The sequence below is a fragment of the Myotis daubentonii genome, chromosome 5 (genome assembly GCF_963259705.1).
Source record: "Myotis daubentonii chromosome 5, mMyoDau2.1, whole genome shotgun sequence".
NCBI classification, from domain to species: Eukaryota; Metazoa; Chordata; class Mammalia; order Chiroptera; family Vespertilionidae; genus Myotis; species Myotis daubentonii.
Genome location: NC_081844.1, coordinates 80,810,449 through 80,831,457, shown reverse-complemented (window position 1 = coordinate 80,831,457; position 21,009 = coordinate 80,810,449). Strand labels below are relative to the sequence as shown.

The window sequence follows — 21,009 nt, the reverse complement described above, 5'->3', positions numbered from 1 at the left end:
GGGTTCAAGCCAGCAACCCAGGCATGTGCTCTTGACTGGAATCGAACCTGGGACCCTTCAGTCCACAGGCCAACACTCTTTCCACTGAGCCAAACCAGCTAGAGCCAGTTTGAAGATTTCAACACAGATTCTGACATGCTTGAGACTGGCGGGTTGCAGTCTGGGCTGGGTTCAAATAGGCTTGGCCACAAAGTGGAAGGAGTCTTGACTGTGAGCTACACTGTCAGGCAAGTGAACCAGCCATTGGGTTAGCCTACCTCAAGGAAAAATAGCTGTTTTTAAGCCCTTAGGAAAACAACAACATAAATCAGCAACAATCCTCACCACTACATTCTGTCAATTTTAAGTTGAAATCAATTTAGAATAAAAGATGCTCAGCTGACGTACATCAATGGTTGAGCATCGACCTAAAAACCAGGAGGTCATTGTTCGATTCCCAGTCAGGGCACATGACTTAATGTGGGCTCAGTCCCCAGTGTGGGGCTTGCAAGAGGCAGCTGATCAATGATTCTCTCTCATCATTGATGTTTCTATCTCTCTCTCCCTCTCCCTTCCTCTCTGAAATAAATAAAAAATATATTTAAAAAAGAATAAAATATATAATTACTAATATGTTGCCAAAATAGCCTCTGAATACAGTATGAAAACAGGACTCTCTTCGCAAATACTCAGCTCTCGATATTTGAAATTAGAGTGGCTTCCATGCCTTGTTTGCAAATCAGTTCTTAGATGAACGCTAATAACCTCTACTTGATGGAAGCAAGGTCATCTTAGATGTGCCTTCCTTTCCCCTGATTTTAATTACTAAATGCAAACAGTTTCTGAAGCATACATAAAACAATCTTGTTTTTGGTTCTATTAACTATGGGGTTTGATGGCAGAAAGACAGGTCTACTGAGAGCTTTATTCATTATAGGATTGAAGTAATAAACTAGAACATCTGTCTGCTGACATTTATTTGCTTTTTAAAAAAACAAAAAGGTCTGGTCCACGTGGGTCAGTGGTTGAGTGTCGACCTATGAATCAGGAGGTCACAGTTTGATTCCCGGTCAGGGCACATGCCCAGGTTGTGGGCTCGATCCCCAATCTCCAGTGTGGGGCTTGCAGGAGGCAGCCAATCAATGATTCTCTCTCATCATTGATGTTTCTGTCTCTTTCTCTCTTCACCTCTGAAATCATAAAAATATTTTTTTAAAATGTAAAACAACCCCCACAAAACAGGATATCTTTTGGCAGTTTGCACTAAAAATGGAGGCTGTAGCTAGGAAAAGAACTTCAAGTAATAAGTTGCAAAAACAAGGTCGGTTTCTTGCCAATGTGCTCCAAAGTGTGTTCATTTTTATTGTTCTTTTTGGTGTTTGTCCCTCTGACAGTTACACTGCAGGTTTAGAACAAGCCTGACTACCTCCTTCTCTTGACTCTCCATTATCAATTTGTTGCAAATGGCTTTTTGTCTAAAAGTCACCAACTAATAATTTTTTGGATGAGGAAATCTAAACTGGCTCATAACCATTATATAACTACTAGATGCCTGGTGCACTAATTCGTGCATGGGTGGGGTCCGGCCAACCCACCCCATCGGGCCGATCAGGCTGGGCTGGCCCAGGGGAGGGGAGGCGGGAGGTTGGCTGGCTGGCCCCACTCCCTGGTCGAACTCCAGGTTGAGGGTACAATTTGCATATTCGCCTTTTATTATATAGGAAGGATACTAGAGGACCGGGGCATGAATTTGTGCATGGGTGGGTCCAGCCGCCTGCCCCAATGGGGACCGATTGGGGCTGGGCAGACAGAGGGGGGAGGGGCTGTGGGAGGTTGGGAGGGACCGATCGGTTGGCCGCTGCAGTGTGCGTCATAGTGACCGGTCGTTCCGTTGTTCTGGTCACTTGGCTTTTATATATATAGATACGCTTAAGAAAATGTTAGGAAAGCTCTATTGTTTCCCCATCCACTCCTTTTTAAAATTTGAAAATAAGGAGCAGTAGGGGAGGCGAGGCGTCTCCTGTGAAGTCTGTGTCCCCGACAAGGGTTAATTTACTCCAGTTAAAGGCTTGCCCAGAGTAATGTCAGCGAATGGGGTCGCACCCTGATGAGGTAATACTTTCTTCCCATGCCTCATTGGTTGCTGTTCTCATTGATTGGTGTTCTCTCAGAGGCTGGGAGGTGAAGTAGGCTTGTTTTAGGGATAATGGGAGCTTTTTCTCTCTCATTCACTTGGCTCTACTGAACCTTCCGGTACGATGGCTGGTGCCAGGAGATGCTAAGAATAGGCTGTGCTTAGAGCTATTGGGGAAAACCTCAGGTTCCCCTTCTCGAGCAATTAGATGTCTTGCAACTTGAGCCAGCTCTTCTACTTGGGGCTGTCAGGGTGTCTTCTAGTCTGGTCCTTTATCTCCATGGCTTTGTCGGCCACTAGGATCTATCTCAGCATTGAGAACATGTGTGAGATGAGGCAGTGCTAAATTCTGAGGAGCTGAGAGAAAAGCCAGTCAGTCCCAGGACAAATATATTCCATAATGTTTGTCGTCTTTTGACCTTGGGACCCAGCAGTGTTTCACTTCTTAGCCTGGGAGCATGGCACTGGCTGAGTCAGGCAAGTGCCTCTACAGCTCCCCCACAAAGCTGGAGGAGCGATGCTTAGGGAAACCAGGACTTCCTTCCAGCCATCTCACTTCTGTCCATTGCCTTTTACTTTGTCTACCTCAGCTCTGAAAAATTGTGTGTCTGTACTGTAGTGGCTGGTGTAGATCTTTTGACAAAGAAATGATTGCTCAGCTGTGTCTCTGAAAGAACCTGGAGAATCCTTGGAGCTGCTTTTACATCAAAATCTACTTAAATTTCCTGGGAAGGCGGAAGGAAGCATCCAATTCTAGGTTGTGTGCAAATAGGGTGGGAGGTGAAGTAATGATGGGTGAGGTGGGGATAATAGGAAAGTGCTGACCTCTGACAACAGGCTTGTCTTTGGGCACAAACTCCTTCACTCACAGTTTGTTGGAGCATCATCCCATGTGTGAAAAGGTCGATGGTTCGATTCCAGTCAGGAACATACCTAGGTTATGGGTTCGATCCCCTGTCAGGGCATATATGGGAGGCAACCAATTGATATTTCTCTCACAAATCTATGTTTTTCTCTCTCCATCTCCTTTCCTCTCTCTCTAAAATCAATAAAAACATATTTTAAACAATTTTTGCAAAAAAAGAATTAGGTAACAAAGAAGCAAGAGGCTATACCCAGTAAGGCTGAACTCTCTGGAATTTTTCATGGCTAACTTAAGAAATGGACATTTGTACACATGAATAGGACATTACAACCACATGGGAAATATTAGTAGGTAGAAATTTCTAAAAGAGAATTGAAGCAGAACATATCCTGTGGACTCTGAGAGCTGAGGGTGACAGAATTCAAAGGTAAATGAGTTTCTTGGGCAGCTCTATGGAGCAGTCATCGATCTGATTTAAAACATAACTTAGTTGTAAGCATCAGGCCTCTAGCCTTCTTGGTTGAGCTTTACTAGAGTGAGATTCTGGGAGGTGAAGGGAATGAAATTTTACTCCATTTTGCTATCTAATCCTGGGGAAGTGACTCTTTTTCTGACCCAGTTTAACTGTCTTGAAATAAGAGAATCACCTGAATTTAAAGGAAGATTTTGTGAGTGAAAGGCTCACCCTAAGTATTTAAAAGGGTGGAGATGGTATTTAAGATTCTGATAATATTATCAGAATCTTAAATGTCTGAAGTATCCTGAAACTAATTCCACCCATAGGATAAAGGTCTCACTCACCTCTCCCAACCCCCAACCACAATCCTACTTGTTAGAGTTCGGGCCTTTCCTATGTTAGATTTATCTCAGAGAACAAAGAAAGATCAGGAAGAAAAGAATGAAAGGAGGCTTCCATTGAATTTGCAAACATAATGTGTTTACAGGATGACTAAGATACCACATGTGAAAGTGCTTTGTAACATGTTGACATAATAATGAAAGGGATTTTTGATCCTCAGAAGAATTGAAACTATGTTCAATTTGCTGGACCTCCAGTGTCTGGCACATAAATCTTTAAAAACACACACACCTTCTTCTTGTTGGAAAGGTTTAATTATATAAAGGTAGAAAGACTTGTTTAATGCACTTCCACATACTCCACCTCAAGCTGCTATCAATTTACTAGAGGTCTGATGCACAAAATTGGTGCATGGGTAAGGTCCTTAGGCCTGGCTGGCAATCAGGGCCGGTCTGTGGGGCAACCGGTGGGGCAATTGGGGGGGCCCCCACTGGCACCTGCCTTGGCTGGTGTGGGGCCTGCGGGCTGGAGGCAGCTCCTCCATTGAGTATGTGCCCCCTGGTGGTCAGTGCACATCATAGCGACTGGTCCTTCCACCAGTTGTTCCGATGTTTGGTCAATTTGCATATTAGGCTTTTATTATATAGGATTACACAAGCATTTAATTAATGCTTTTGGAAGGAAGGAAGTTTGGCAGCTTCTCAGACATAATTTACTCCATCCTCCTTTTCTTTAGATTATGATTAATATGAACAATAAAATCATAAAATTACGTTTCCTACACCTCTCATTAGGTTAATCACATTTGAGAAAAAAAGTGAAATTCTTTTTTTTTTTTTTTTAGAACCATTTTTTTCTCTATATATTAGCATTTTCTCAAATACATACATGGGGAAAATGAGGTAACTGTAAAATGTGCAAGGAACAGGCCCCCCAAATTACATATATTTATATGTGTGTGTATATATATAAAACCCTTCTAACACAGAACACAGGTGCTGGGCCCAGCCAGGCTGGGGGATGCTGCCCACTGTCATGCCTAGGCCAGAAGTTGGTAAATAAGAGTAAACATTAACAAGCCCCCACCACAGGAAATCATTGGTAACATGGCATCTAGAGCAAGGTCAGCAAATCACAAACATCCTAAATAATTGTTTTATAAATCTTTTTTAAAATGATTTTTTAAAACATTGTTTCTCCTCCCACCCCCCTCAATAGCTGCTCTTCGGAACCACTGTTGCAGCCTATACAATCCGAGAGCCTGTTCTGCCTGCCCCAGGAACCGCAGGGTTTTGGAAACCTTTGTTGGGGTGGGGAAGGGAGGGGCTGGAAAGGATGGTTCTCTGTGTAAAATACGTGGGGTTTTGACACTGCTATAAATATAGAAACATCACCTGGAGTTATATACAGTAAGACTTTGGGTTCTCCATGGGGGTGGGGCCAGGCTGATGGGGCCCCATGGCAGGCCGGGGAGGCGGGAGCCAGGGCCGCTGTGGGAGAACGAGGGTGGTTGGAGCATCCCTGAGGCAGCAGGTGCCAGGGGCTGCCTGCTAGGATGTGCCGGCCCCACATGCAGTTCGTTCTGGGCAGCAACCTCGGCTGAGGGCAGGACAGGAAAGGGACCAGGAGGGAGAGAGAGGGAAGCTCAGCCAGACCCTACGGGGGCCTCCCCCAGACCTTGGAGGGCAGGGCTCAGGATGGGAGGGGGCCCCTGGAGGTGAGGCCCACGTCCTCCCTGGTCCCTGTCCTCCTAGGACTTCCATGGAAGAGACGTGCCCCAGCGGGTGGGAGACAGGCCCTGGCTGGAGAGGGAGAAATGCCCTGAAAAGCAAACGGTCCCGGTAGGCTCTGGGGACGTGTGCAGTACAGTGCATGGCAGTTATCAGCTGAGCACAGACCCCTAACTCCGCTTGTGACCGCCGGCCGCCGGGCCCAGCCCCAGCCGCGCACATGCATGTGGACCAGGCGGCACCACTGGACCATTGCCTGCCCCCTGGGCACTCAGTCCTGGTTGGTCCCTAATACCCCCCATTTAACCAAAAGAAAACAAATTGTTTAAAAATCCACATCCCAAAATCCTACATGCGATTTTGGGCCAAATGAATAAAGGAAAACTGCTACTCTTCACGTTCATGCAGAATGACAGAGGGGAAATCGGGTATGGGTCTGGACCCCGTCATTGCCAGGGAGCAGTGGCTGCCAGAACCTAGGCCACTCTCCCTGGCATAGCCCAGGCCCCACAGGGTATGTGCTGCCCAGGTTCAGGGGCTGTCCCCCCTGCACAGGAGGCTGCTGGATCCGAGGCCCTCTAGCCCGGAGGGTGTGGCTGGAATGTTGTGCCTGGGGTGAGGGTCCTCTGGGGAGCCAGACCCACTCCTCACAGCAGGCTGGGTAGGGCTGGCTGCCTGAGTCTGGGGTCAAACACAGGCCCGGGTTTCAGGAAATGGCCCTATGCCACTGTCTGTCCATGCCTGTCAGTGCCACCTGGGGAGAGGGCATGCTATTTCAGTGCAGGAGACCAAGTGTCCCAGGACTGTGACCCCTTTGCCCATCCGGGGCCAAGGATCTCCACCAGCCACAATGGGGGCAAGACCCCGGGGTCCCAGTACTGTCAAGAAAAGGAGACGGAACCGAGGGCCAATGGAAGGAGACGGAATAGGGACACTCAGGCAGCTCCGTGGTGGGCGGACTGGCAGGCAGACTGGGGATAGAGTCTTTGGAGCTTGGCAAATGCAGGGGCTTATTGCAGGGGCTTCTCTTGGGCCTGACCCTGGCTCTGGATATACAGGTGGGAACAATAGGACAGGGCTGGGCCCTACCTCCCCATCCTCCCTGGGTCCTCCCCTTCCCCCCTGAGTTTCCAGAGCTTCGGGCAGGGTTCTCATGGGCAGCTGTGGGCCTCACTCAACTTCCCTGGGCACCTCGGAGGCGTCCGCCCGGCAAATGGGACACGTCCGGTTGGCCTTCAACCACTTGTCCACACACTTGGTGTGGAACTCTTGGTTGCAGGGGAGAACTCGCAGCAGCTGCCGCGCCTCGAAGTCGCTGAAGCAGACAACACACAGCGTCTGCTCCGACTGATGGCTGTCTGGGTTGAAGCGGTAGGCTGGAAGCTGCTCGATGTCCGCTTTGGTGAGGCCTCGAGGCTTGGCATCCCAGCCGCTCCGCCAGGCTCAGCAGGGCCTCATAGTTCTCCAGCTCCACGTCATCCACATCGAGATCCAGGCTGATGGTGGGCCCCACTGCTGTGGGCGACATTGGCAGCATTGAGAGGAAGTAGGGCAGGAAGCTGGGATAATATGGCGGCGGGGGTGGTGGTGGTGGTGGCGGCGGCGGGGGCAGCGGCTGTTGCAGGCGGTATCTCTGGGTGCTCAGTCTCCGTGGCATCATGTGGGAATAGGGCACACCGAAGGACAGCTCTTGGTGCAGTGGGTCATGGGGCAGGTACTGCAGGGGCACGGATGGGGAGAGGGCCGGGCCTGGGGCCGAGGTGGAGTAGGTGAAGCTTCCCCGGGGGTACTGATCTCCCCGAAGGTCCACGTCGTTGTCCAGCCGCTGCAGGGGCATACGCGGGTGCTGGGTCTGCAGCGATATAAACTGCCCCAGAGGCGCCATGTGAGTAGGCTGGGGGTGTGGGGCTGGCGGTGGGGGGTGCAGGATGTAGTGGTCACTGGAGATGAGGTGGGGCCTGATAGGGCACAGGGAGCTGCTGCATGGTGCACGCCGGGGGCGGGAGGCAGCAAAGTGGGTAATGCTGCCCGCTGAACATCACGGAGCATGCTGGGAGCTGTTGGGCACTGCAGGCAGGGATGTGCTGGCCTGAAGGCAAGGGGAAGGCTTGGGTCGTCACCGTGGTGACTGTGTAGGACAGAGGAACAGGTCCCTGGTGCACCTGCTCGTGGAGATCAACCATGAACGGGCTCTGTTGGGAGGCTGGGTGCAGCATTCGGGGGCTCCCGCCGGCAGGAGCCGAGGCTCGACGCTCCTCTACAAGGAGGTGTGGTGGTCGGGCGGAGGCTTCCCCGGAGCTGGGCCAGGGTGCTACCGGGCCCTGCAGACAATCGCCGCTGGCCCACAGGGGTGGAGGGTGGCCACCTAGTCACTGCCAGAGCCCATGGTCGCATCAGGGGTGGCAGAGGGGTGGAGGGGCTGGGCCCGGGCTCACAACCCTTCAGCCTCCTGGACACACGTTGATTCCTTTGTTCCCGATCTGGGGCGGCCAAGCCGGGCAAGGGGGCGGTGATGGGGTGGGGGGTTCTGCCCGGACCCTTTAAGAGCCCCCGCCCTGCGGAGCAATGTGCTCCCTCCCCACCCGGGTCCGGGAGCAGTCCGGCTCCTTCCGGGGCCCTCTCTCTTTGTTGTCCGTCCGCTGGCGTCTAAAAAGTGAAATTCTTAAGGACACTTTTCATTCTGGGTTAATAGAAGGGCTGTAAGATAAACATCTTGATTTTTTTTTTTTTAAATACATTTCATTGATTTTTCACAGAGAGGAAGGGAGAGAGATAGAGAGTTAGAAACATCGACCAGCTGCCTCCTGCACATCCCCTACTGGGGATATGCCCGCAACCCAGGCACATGCCCCCGACCGGAATCGAACCTGGGACCTTTCAGTCCGCAGGCCGACGCTCTGTCCACTGAGCCAAACCGGTTTCGGCGGCATCTTGATTTTTTTAAAGAGCAGAACTTCAAACTGTTTGCTGCTCATGCCTATGATTGACAGTTCATCCAGCCTCAGTGTTAAAAAAAAATTAGCCCTGGCTGGCTTGGTTCAGTGGATAGAATGTCGGCCTGTGAGCTGAATGAAGGGTCCTGGGTTCGATTCCAGTCAAGGGCGCATGCCCAGGTTGTGGGCTCCATCCCCAGTGGGGGGCGTGCAGGAGGCAGCTGATCAATGTTTCCCTCTCATCACTGATGTTTCTATCTCTCTCTCCCTCCCCCTTCCTCTCTGAAATCAATAAAAATATATTTTTAAAAAATTAGCATGGCTGGTGGGTGCTGGGAGGTGACTGAAAACCACACTAGTTTTAGAGCTGGCTTGTCCTGCCATCAGCCCTCTGCTTTGACTGAGATATGGATGGAATGGGGCCAAGGTCTCCATGTTTTTGAAGTTTCTATTTTATCTTCGACCCTTGTCCTGCGGGTTGGTTCTTTATCTCTAAGGACACAGATATTATAGGCAGTGAAGTCTGATAAATTTGCCTGAACAGTCTTTTTGCAGTTTTCAAGAAAGACCAGGGTGGTGAAAAGCTTGCCAGTGGTCCGGACTGAGATGGCCATGTAGCTACGGGGCTGTGTTTGGTAAGTCACTCCATTTGGAGTTTCTGCGTTTCAGCAAAATGAAGCTTTTTGGTACAGTGATACAGTGGAGAAAGTGCAGCTTTTAGAGTAAAAGAGACCAGTGAAAAAGACCATGGTTTGAATTTCATCTCCATATGTTTCTCATATTTCTCATGTACAGAATGTTCAAAGAAAAAAAACATTTTAAAGCATTTAGTGCAGAGGCTGGCACACAACCAAGTGCTCAATATATAGTAGCCACTCTTATGATCAAAATGAGGAAGTTACAAGCAGAAAAATAGGCAATGGCGATGGATCAGTAATGCACTGGATAAGAAATACAACTGGCCAGAAAGCATATATATAGTTTCATTTGTAATTAGGAAAATATAAGTTAGATAATGTGTACTATTGTTTTTGCTCATCAAAGTGGCAAAAAGTGAAAAATATACATAATATCCATGGTTGGTGAACATTTAAGCAAATAGTCATTCTCCTATACTGTTCACAAAGCCTCTTCTGAGGTAAGTTTGGTAGTATCTATTAAATTTTAAATGTGTTACTCTTTAACTCAGCAATTTTGTTTCCTGGAATCTGTTAAACACAAATATACATGAGTGTACAAGCATTTATTGCACTACTGTTTTTAATATAGAAAACTGGCAAAAACTTAAATTTACTAACATAGACATATTTTTATGGAATATTATTTGTAAAAAGCACATTATAGAACATTATAGTATGATCCTTTTTTATTAAGAAAAATAATTGTGAGTGTGTGCATTTTATAATTGTGTGAAGAGAGGTGTGGGAGGATATCCTCTATAATAAAAGGCTAATATGCAAATCGACCAAATGGCAGAATGACAAGTTGCTATGACACACACTGACCACCAGAGGGCAGATGCTCAATGGAGGAGCTGCCCCCTGGTGGTCAGTGAGCCAGAAGCTGGGCTCACGCTGGTGCCTCTCCCACCTCTGCAGCAGTGCTAAGGATGTCTAACTGTCAGCTGAGGCCCGCTCCCCATCAGTCAGACATCCCCCGAGGGCTCCCGGACTGTGAGAGGGTGCAGGCTGGGCTGAGGGGACCCCCCCCCCAGAGTGCATGAATTTTGTGCACCAGGCCTCTAGTATCTCATAAAATTTAGCTTTAGTAAAGGGAGTAAGATTACAGGGTAAAGAGAGAGTTTTGCTTTTTATTCTTTAGTCTTCTACATTTTTTAAATTTTCCTGATGACTATATATTATTTTTGTACAGTGGTTCCTCAAATGATATCATTTTGTTCAATGTCATTTTATAACGTTGATGAGAAAAAAATGGATTCCTACCAGGGCCACTGTGTGTATAGAGCATGCAGGTCTCTCCATGTCTGCATGGTTTTTCTCTGGGTACTCCAATTTCCTTCCACATCCCAAAGATATGCACATGAGGTGAACTGGCATGTCCGCATTGTCCCCGTCTGATTGAGTGTGGTCTGTGTGTGAGTGGCCATGCAATGCAAGGTATCCTGTCCAGGGTGGGTTCCCACCTTGCACCCTGATCTGCCGGGACAGGCTCCGACCACTCGTGACCTTAAACTGCAATAGCAGGTTGGAAAATAATGATTCTACTTGTTTTTATTAATCTTTCTTAAATGTATGTATAACTCACATTTATTTCAGTATTTAATATTAGAAGGTTTTTGGATCTTTATTTAGAAGTTTGGTGATGTTTTTGTGACCAGAAATAGCCATAGGAACTTAACTCTTGTTAATGTCAACTAGTCTATGGTAAAATTGGTTTCATTATGCATAATTTTTCTTAAAGAACCTATTGATGATGTTACTAGTAAGTGAGGAGTTAATATATATGAAATTAAATTATAAAGGGTGGTGGTATAAATTAGACATCTCTCAACCCCTCTCTGAGTACTTATTTATGGTAGGGCCAACATAAGAGCTGGAGAGAGCCAAGCACATCTTAGGTCCGGAAGGGCAGGAAGAGCTCGCATGTAAGAAGCAAAACTTCCTCTTCATGGTTTGCGGCTTGGATTGTTGGACCAGTGAACCCAAGTGACCCTTCTGAATATGGCAGGACTGTCTGGGAGCAAGAGAGAGGTATTTCGGTAGCCATCTGTCTACCCAAAGTGCTCTGTTAAAAAAAAAAAAAATTAAAGAAAGGTCCTGGACTTCTTTGGAAGGGTCAAGGTGAACTCAGAGTTGCAGTTTCTCAGTATCTAAGACTCCTGATATCTCTGTTTCCTCTTGAGTCAGCATGTCTGATTTTATCACACAGGCCAGATTCCTAATAATGAAATTCCACTTTAGGTCTCAGGGAGCTTTCTTGGATTACAGGTGCCCACCAACTTCTCTGGAGTTTGCACATTCCGCTCCTACCACTGTGTATAATATCTGGTGAGAAAACAGACACAACCTCTTATTTAAGATAGGGATGGGCTGAAAGAAGGGAAATCCTGTTTTCCTGCTCAAGGGTAACTTGCTCCAACTCTGAAAAGAGATTACGTGGAGTTAAGAAAAACATCACTCAGAACTTGCTGATTTTTAGATTGTATGCAGAAGGGAATGGCCCTACATTTCATCACGTTGCTGATATTTTAACATTTAAAATTGGCAACAATATTTATACAAGAGTATGTAATGTATATACATAGCTTGAAGGATAATTCTGAAAAACGAATCCATGTATCCTCCACCCAGTTTGAGAAGCAGAACATTACAAAACCCCTGAAGGTCTGTGGTGGGGCTGCCAGCACTGTGGTGGGTGCAAGTTGTGCACTGCACAGAGGTCCCTGCTAAGGGAAGGGAGGTCACTTGGGGTACAAAGACTCTGTCTGCTGCTAGGCTGTGGGCTGTCATTTTCTAATTCATCTGCCCAGAGAATGGTCCTTTTTCTAGCTCCCACAGAAGCAACTTAGAAGTTGGTGCAGCCCTGTCTTGCGGTGTCCCACCAACATGCCCCATACCTTCACTGGAACTAACAGTTATACTCAATTTTGGATTAATTATTCTCTTGTTTTTCTTTAGCACTTTAAACAATCTACTTCTCTCTTTTTTTCTCCTAGAAATGCCATTTGTCATTGTATTATTTTTTTAAATTGTTCTAACAAACTGCTACAAATGTAATGGCCTTAAAGCAACACACATTCATATTGAGGGGGGTGAGGCTATATGGTAAGTCTCTGTAGCTTCTCCTCATTTTTGCTGTGAACCAAAAACTGTTCTAAGTCTATTTTTTCCTTTTATTGATTTGAGAGAGTGGAAGGAAGAGAGAGACTTCAATCTGTTGTTCCACTTATTTATGCATTCATTGGTTGCCTCTTGTATATGCTCTTATCAAACCTGTAACCTAGTGTAACAATATTCTAACTGACTGAACTCCCTAACAGGGCTGGTCTATTTTTTTTAAAAAAAGGCTTAAGTACTAGTATTAAGGGAATCTGGAAACTCTGAATGCTCTTTTTGCAACTTTTCTGTAAATCTATAATTATTCCCAAACAACAACAACAACACAAATTTATGATCTCACAGTCTAATTTGGGTCTCACTGGGCTGAAATCTGGGCTCTAGGGGAAAATCTAGGGGGCCTTCAGGGGAGACTCCATTGCCTCGCCCTTTTAGATTCTGAAGGCTGTTTTTACAGAACTCTCCTCCTTTCACTGGGAGTCAAGGGTGGGGTTGAAAGTTACAACCCTCCAATCCTTTGGTCTTTCTGGCATCCGCCCCATCCTGAGGCTATCTAGGGGCCACGCCTTAAGTCACCTCTTTAGGTGTGATGGAAAGGGACTTGTTATGAATAACAGAATATTCTGTGCTAGGGATCTGGGACAAAGACAAAATACATATAGCTTTAAAAATATTTTTTAAAAAAATATTTTGTATTGATTTTAGAGAGGAAGGGAGAGGGGGAGAGAGAGATGGAAACATCAACGATGAGAGAGAATCATTGATGGCTACCTCCTGCACGCTCCCTACTGGGGATCGAGCCTGCAACCCCGGCGCTTGCCCTTAATGGAATTGAACCCAGGACCCTTCAGTCCACGGACCAATGCTCTATCCACTGAGCCAAACCAACTAGGGCCATATTTCTTATTATATCACAATATCACACATACTTTATATTCTGAATCTGAACTAGAATACTTGCAGTCATTGCAGGTATTCTGAAGTTCATTATATCCTTGTGTTTTTGATGATAATTTATTATAAGGTCATATTTCTTGGATCCTTACCTGTAGGATTTTCAGAAAGGATTTACTTTTGCTTATACAGGGTGCCTGGGGGCACTAAAGTGATCACCTTTATGATTATCAGGTCAGGGTTTGCTGGGTCACATAGACAGTCTGAAATTCTGGCCCCCATAGTATGCTTGGGAACTTGTTTAGGAACGTTCAGAGGAGACTTGTTTTCTTCGGTTCCATCCACAGTTAACGTGAAGATAGTCAGATATCCTTACCCTTTCCCTCTGTAGGTCAGGTTTTTTTCTTGTTCTCCCACTGAGGATATAGCCCTTCAGAGATCTTAGTTTTGGGGAAGTTGCCAATGTGATATATGGGCAAGATGCCAGAGGCCTGGAGAATAGGGATGCCTTATTTAACCTAGATAAGGTCATGGAGGCTGCCCAGATAGAGTGACACTTAGGACACTTAAGCTGAATTTGGGCTTGTTGAACAATAAGCAGGAGTTAGCCATGCAACAGGAATAATAACTTGTGTTTATCAGAAGGCAGGAATCATGTCTAGTGTGTTCACTACTATGTTTCCAGCATTTAACACAGTACCTGACACATAACTAGGTGCTCAATAAACTCTTAAGTGTGTGAATAACTAAGAAGTATCAAAGTTTTCCAAATGGAGAAAGAAATTATAAAGCCAACAAGAAGAAACAAATAGCAAAATCTTATTAAATAACAACAAATTTGGTTAAACCTTGCCATTTCTTTTTCAACAACTGTTTTTACAGTACTTGTTTTTGGCAAGATACTTATTTAGAATTCAGACAGTGCCACAAGCTAAGAGGGATAATAAGACACATGCATGATAACTATAACACTTCTCACAGTTTGGTTTCTCTTTCACTATGAAAGCCTAAAATAAAGGGTGTGAGCCTTCATGCTTTAGAACTTCTCTGCTGATGAGCTTGGGACTGGAAAAACACTAAATGCTTCTGGAAATCATCACACCCTTGTCTTTAGTGAATAAGAGCAGTCAAGTGTAAATATTTAGCAAAAATATGGTTGCACATAGATTGCAATCTGCAATTATATGGGCTGTTGGTTTGCCATAGAAGGCGTGGGCCCAATGACAGGAGTTTGAGAAGGAGCTTGGCTGGTCCAAAGGTAGGAAGGCCAGCCTGGCCAGTGTGACTCTGTTGGTTGAGCCTTATCCCTGTGCACCAAAAGGTTGCTGATTGGATTTTCAGTCGAGGCTCGTGCCTGGGTTGTGGGCTCAACCCTCATTGCGGGGGGCAGGGGGGGGGGCGGGATGAGGGTGTGCAGGAGGCAGCAGATGGGTGTTTTCTCACATTGATGTTTCTCTCTCTTCCCTTCCCTTCCTTGCTCCCTAAAAATCAATAAAAACACACATTTTTTAAAAAAAGGTAGGAAGGATAAAAAGCCTAAAGCCTCTAATGAAGAGGTAGGATATGCAGAATGACAAGAGCAAGACCCTCCTACCTGGATTTCTGGCTAAAGAGGCAGTGGAAGGCCCATGGTTTTGTGAATGTCTCATTGAGTCTCTAAGCACTTTTTCTTTCCTTAACATGGATATAGGGAAAGGGAAGAAATGGACATCTATTCTTTTTTTTTTAAACAATAAAAGTTCTGATTGTAGAAAAATTATCTAGCTGACTATAAGATTTAATAAAGAACTCCAAACAACTTAGTCTTATAGCTGACAATCTCATTGGTTTATGTTATTGTCATACACTGAATTTTGAGTTATCAGGCCAAAAATGTAGACTTGGCAAAGATGATAGTTACTGTCAATTGTTCCAGTTCCCCAAACTGGATGGCACCAATGGCTGTGTGAGTGAATACAGAAGCTGAAATCAACATTATGTTAACTATGGTTCTATTTCAAAAACATTTCTCGCCCTAACCGGTGTGGCTCAGTGGATAGAGCGTTGGCCTGTGGACTGAAGGGTCCCAGGTTCGATTCCGGTCAAGGGCATGTACCTTGGTTTCGGGTACATCCCCAGTGGGAGGTGTGCAGGAGGCAGCTGATCAGTGTTTCTCTCTCATCGATGTTTCTAACTTTCTATCCCTCTCCCTTCCTCTCTGTAAAAAAATCAATAAAAAATATATTAAAAAAATAAAAAATATATATTTAAAAAAAAACCACAAAAAAACATATTTCTCTTCTAGATATATGTATGATGAAGCTTTTTCAGGGCAAATATCATGATTATGTCCCCTAACATAGTGCCTGGCCCTTAACAGTTACTCAAGAAATTTGTGTTGAATAAATAAATTGTATAAAGGTCACTTCGGGTTGCTAAGATCAGAACAGTATTTGCCATTATTTTGATGTTGGCATGGGATTTGTACACCCTGGAACAGTTTCTTCTCTTTGCAGCTAGTACTACTATATTATAAAGGGCCAGCGACCATAATGACTGGAATGACTGCTTGAGCAGTCGCTATGAGGTGCATTCACCACCTCTCAGTCCCTCCCTGCCTCCCCCGCAACCTCCCAGCCCACAGACTCCAATCCATCGCAGCATGGCGAACGGGGAACCATGGAGAACTGGGATGGGACTGGGGACTGGAGAGCCGGGTGAAAGATGGCCCTGATCGCGGGCTAGGCCAAGGGACCCTACTTGTGCATGATTCCGTGCGCTGGGCCTCTAGTATATATATATTTTTTGTTTATGAAAAACATGCATTCTTGCACACTGACACAGTGATCTGGGGGAAAGTGACACAGACAAATTTCCATTGCATTCCTCAGAAGAGCCAGAAATACTATTCTCTAATGGTGAGTTGCTTCTCTCTCAGAAGACTTAAATTTTGTTAGGATTTTAGTCCTTTCTTTTTTCTCAGAAGAAATTAGTATTTCCAGAAAGTGAAAAGTAATTACTGAGTTTGATTGAATTTGATAGCATTTTACTGCTCAGTGGAAGTCAGAGTCCTTACAACCTCTTCTCCCTATGGAGGAGTTTCCCCACCCATCCCACAAAAATTGCATATATTTTCCCATCCCTATCTACACTTATGAGTGGGCAGTGTAAAAATGCTTCTAATTAAGGAGGAGGTGTGCTTGTATTTGTTGTAATTCATGAGGTTCAGAAGATTTTAAAAACAGCACCAAGAGTTTGGGGGTGGGAGTTGTTGGTTTTCATTTAAAAATAAATGGAGCCTTAGCCGGTTTGTCTCAGTGGATAGAGTGTTGGCCTGTGGACCAAAGGGTCCCGGGTTAGATTTCCAGTCAAGGGCACGTACCTGGGTTTCCGGTTCATCTGCAGCCTGGGTTGGGGTGCGCGTTTGGGAAGCAACCAATTGATGTGTGTCTCTCACATTAATGTTTCTCTGTCTCTCTCTCCCCTCCCTCCCTCTCTCCCTTCCACTCTCTCTAAAAATCAATGGAAAAAAATATTCTTGGATGAGAATTAAAAAAACAAAAAAGGAAGAAAAAAAAAGATAGTAGCAGCCTCCTGAACAAAAGTTAATCTATATGCTAGCACTCAAATAGCCTTGGTCGGAGATGAGACCAGTAAGTGAGAGGAAGACATAGGAATAATGAAAGTTTCCTTATTGATGGCACAAGAGAGTGGCTCAACATCCTACTACATCTGGAAGAGCTGAATTCAATCAAACTAATCTGTGGTGAGGAGCTGGGGGGAAGGAGTCCATTTGCATTCTGTGTGTGTGTGTGTGTGTGTTTTAATATAGATAAATTATTGATTTCAGAGAGGAAGGGAGAGGGAGAGAGAGATGGAAACATCAATGATGAAGAGAATCATTGATTGGCTGCCTCCTGCACGCCCCCCACTGGGGATTGAGCCCGCAACCTGGGCGTGTGCCCTGACCGGGAACTGAACCGTGACCTTCTGGTTCATAGGTTGATGCTCAACCACTGAGCCACGCTGGCCAGGCCATTTGCATTCTCTTTGAATAATAAGGGTATTGTAAAGTGACTGCAGCCAAACCGGTTTGGCTCAGTGGATAGAGCGTCGGCCTGCGGACTGAAGGGTCCCAGGTTCGATTCCGGTCAAGGGCATGTACCTTGGTTGCGGGCACATCCCCAGTGGGAGATGTGCAGGAGGCAGCTGGTCCATGTTTCTCTCTCATCGATGTTTCTAACTCTCTATCCCTCTCCCTTCCTCTCTGTAAAAAATCAATAAAATATATTTAAAAATAAATAAATAAATAAATAAAGTGACTGCAAAGACAGAGCTACTCCTTGACGTCAAGTCTCATTCCAGTGACACTGGTGACTCTGGGGAGGCAGGCATACTGAAGTCCTCTCTGGCATCTAGGACATGGTCTGGGATTGCATGAAATATATATTTCTTCCATGGTGATTTGACTCATGACTTTACTTCTGAAAGGCCTTAACCTCTGTTCAGATAAGTTGGGTAAAATGTTTGTTTCCCTGGGCTATAAAAATATCACCTCACGTAATAATTTTCCTGGCAGAGAGAAATTTACTTTTCTTCATTCTGATATCACCGGTATTTATAATAAACTAGAGGCCCAGTGCATAAATTTGTGCACAGGTGGGGTCCCTTGGCCTGGCTAGCAATTGGGGCTACCTTGCCCAGTCCCGATCTCGGTCAGTCAGGGCCAGCCATGGGGAGGGACCACAGGAGCTTGGCCAGCTGCGGAAAGGTTGGCTGTGGGAGCACACTGATAACCAGGGGGCAGCTCCTGTGTTGAATGTCTGTCCCCTGGTGGTCAGTGTGCATCATAGCAACCTGGTCGACTGGTCATTCAGTCAACTGGTCATAACAGTCACTTAGGCTTTTATATATATAGATGAGTGGTCTCGTTATAAAAAACTAAATAATAATTTTCCTGGCAGAGAGAAATTTACTTTTCTTCATTCAGGTATCACTGGTATTTATAATAAATGAATGGTTTCATTATAAAAAAAAAATAATAATTTTCCTGGCAGGTCTCCCCTCCAGAGGAAGTCTTAGCATCATACCAGTCACTTCTCATCCTGGCCAAACATTTTTCTAAAATGCTGTTTTTGACACCAGTTATATATTAAAATGTCACTTTTACATCTACAGGTAAAGAATTTATAGAAAAAAAGAAAAGGGATGTACTTTTGAGGTATTCTCATAGTGAGCAGTGTAATTTAGTATAGAAATTCCAAGATGTCAAATTGAAGTTACATTTTCAGCCACATAATTCTTTGTGGTAGGGAAGGCTGTCCTGTGCATTGTAGAATGTTTAGCAGCTTATTTGACCTCTACCCGCAAGATGCTAATAGCCCCTTCTGACAACCAAAAAGTCTCCAGACATGACAAAAACAAAAAATCATCCCAGTGGAGAACCGGACCAAAATACCCCCCCCCCCCCCCCCGCCAAAAAAACAAAATTTCACTAAAGTTAGTTATAAAATGGACTTCCCCTATAAATGAGAGGATTTAGACAAAATCAGGTAGATAAGACTAAATTCTTATAGTAAGTTATAAAAGGTCAAGTGAGAATATTGAGTTTTCCTTTTGAGACTGTTGCCACTATGCTATGTTTGACTGTTACCTCAGATGCCAGCCTGCCTCTTACCTCAAGCTGAGAAAAGCCTAAAATGGAATTGTTCAGGTACTTGAGATGTGTCTCTTGCAGTATGAGGGGCAGAGTGGACCTGAGTGTACTCCTGCCAGGAAAATACAGAGGGACCAGAGAAGGACTGGCAGGTGTTTTAGTAGCAGAGGAATACTGAAGCTGAACTGGGATTGGCCTATACTTCCAAGTCAGTTTGGACAAGAAGCGCGAGAGCTTCATGTGGGCCAGCTGTGGATCAACCATACAGTGCTGCCCTCAACAGCACCATCAGAAATATGTTCTCCTTTGTCCAGAAACTTCATTGCCATCTATTGGAAAATAGTCACACTAATTTAGTTTGGACAAAACACTTTACTGCCACTTCCTATAAAAGTTAAGAACTTTCCTGTTTCCCTTTCTTTTCTTCTCTCTCCCTCCCTCTGGGTCTGGTTGGTAAGCTAGAAGAGGGCAAGACAGACCAGGCATGATGCCTCTCCACCGCAAGGAGTGGGCTAGCTGTCCTAGCTGGGTAAGAGGGAAGAGTTTCACTCTTTGTGACTCAATGACAAAGGACTTTCTATTACTGAATGGGGTGTATGACAGATCTACTTCCCCTGCACAGGTTTAAAGGGATGGCAAAAGATAAAAACAAAGGTATTCTGTCTTATTTTTAAAAGTTAAAAACAGTATGTTGAACATACTGGTTACCTATTATAAAGTAAGATCTGGAAAAAATGTCTTCCAAAAACATGTTCTTGAATTTTATAGAGGAAAATGATCATTAAATCAACTCATTTGTTTTTTGAGATTCCCATATGTTGGGAGTAGGGCATATAAATGCAAGGGAGTCTTGTCCTCTGGGAACTTACAGTCTTGGGTTTCATACTCAGAATAAAGTACCTATTACAGTCAGTTATGTCAGCAAGAGCCTATGTTGCATAGGCGGGGCAGGTTCAGGAGGATTTTTACTCTAACAATTTACTCTCTTATGATTTTTACTAGATTATGATTAAGCTTTAGAAGCAATTATTTTGCTCTTGTTCTTCAAGCATGAAATCACAGGTAAAGCTTCCATTTAAGATGTTTAAAGAGAGATGCAAAGCTGACTGCATAGGCTGCATCCTGACTGGGCTTCTATGAAACCAGGATCTGTCTGGTCCTCAGTTTGGCAGATATAGTAACTTACATTTCACTTCACTCCAACTTAATCAGGCTCTGGGAGATTAATTTGGATAAAACAACTCTATAATTCAACCCAGTGAACAAAGCCTGATTATAAACCATGATGTGAATTCATTAATTGAGAAAGACTGTATAGCTAGTATAACTAGAACCAGTCTGTGCCTTGGACAATTGTTTCTCACTGGGTGTGCTGATCTACTCTGAGACCCCTTGAGGGATGGGAAGACTACTTGATGAGTGTGGAATCACAGTAGGGGCCTTTATATGTTCTTAAAAGAATATTCAGGATTTAAGTTTGCTAGATATAAACCCCAAATAGGCAGGAATCATATTTGCTAAAGTATCCTAAGAGACTAAAACTTAGTAAACACTCAGTAAATATTTGTTGATTGTGTGACTGATCCAGATTAAGTTTTTTTAACTGTCCTGATCATGGGTATTGGTCCTGGTTATTAGAATCAGTAGCCTTTCTCTTGGACAGAGTGGGAGCTCACAATACCTTCTTATTGAGATTCTGCTGGCTCTAGACTCTTTATGGACCCCACCCTTCTTTTATGACAGCATCAATGGGCATGTGACACTTAAGTTACAGATTATTTATTTTACTCTGATGAAAGTTGGGAGCCACCTTGGCCTCTGTAACACATTTACAGATCATCTCATAGGGTGACTTTTTTTAAAAAAAATATTGTCTCAAGTTCTATGAAGGTTCTTTGTTTTACATTTTCCAGGTTACTGACTTCCAGCTGAGGCAGGTAGGGGACAAGCGAATCGTGGTGGGTTATATTTTTACAGACACCCAGAATTCTCTGTGTAGGTGGGGATCTACGCACTGCCAGGGCGTCCAAAGGCAGAACATTGCGTTCTACTCAATGGAACATCTAAAGCCCTTAACAGACTGAAGCAAAGCAGAGATGGGCTGAATATGCAAACCTTTGGGAGCGTGTGGGAGCTGCAGTGAAGTACAGGCGCCCCAGGCTCAGAGTGCTCCCCATTCTTTTTTTCTCATTTCAGGTCTGCCTCTCAAACTCTGGTTTGGTATAGAAAGCTCCCTGTGAACA

The 21,009-nt window shown here is 45.0% G+C and overlaps 1 pseudogene; it reads right to left on the bottom strand.

Moving 5' to 3' along the window:
* Positions 1-4,747: 4,747 nt before the first annotated feature.
* LOC132235682 (RING finger protein 44-like) lies at positions 4,748-8,146 on the bottom strand (annotated as a pseudogene).
* Between the last annotated feature and the right edge of the window lie 12,863 nt (positions 8,147-21,009).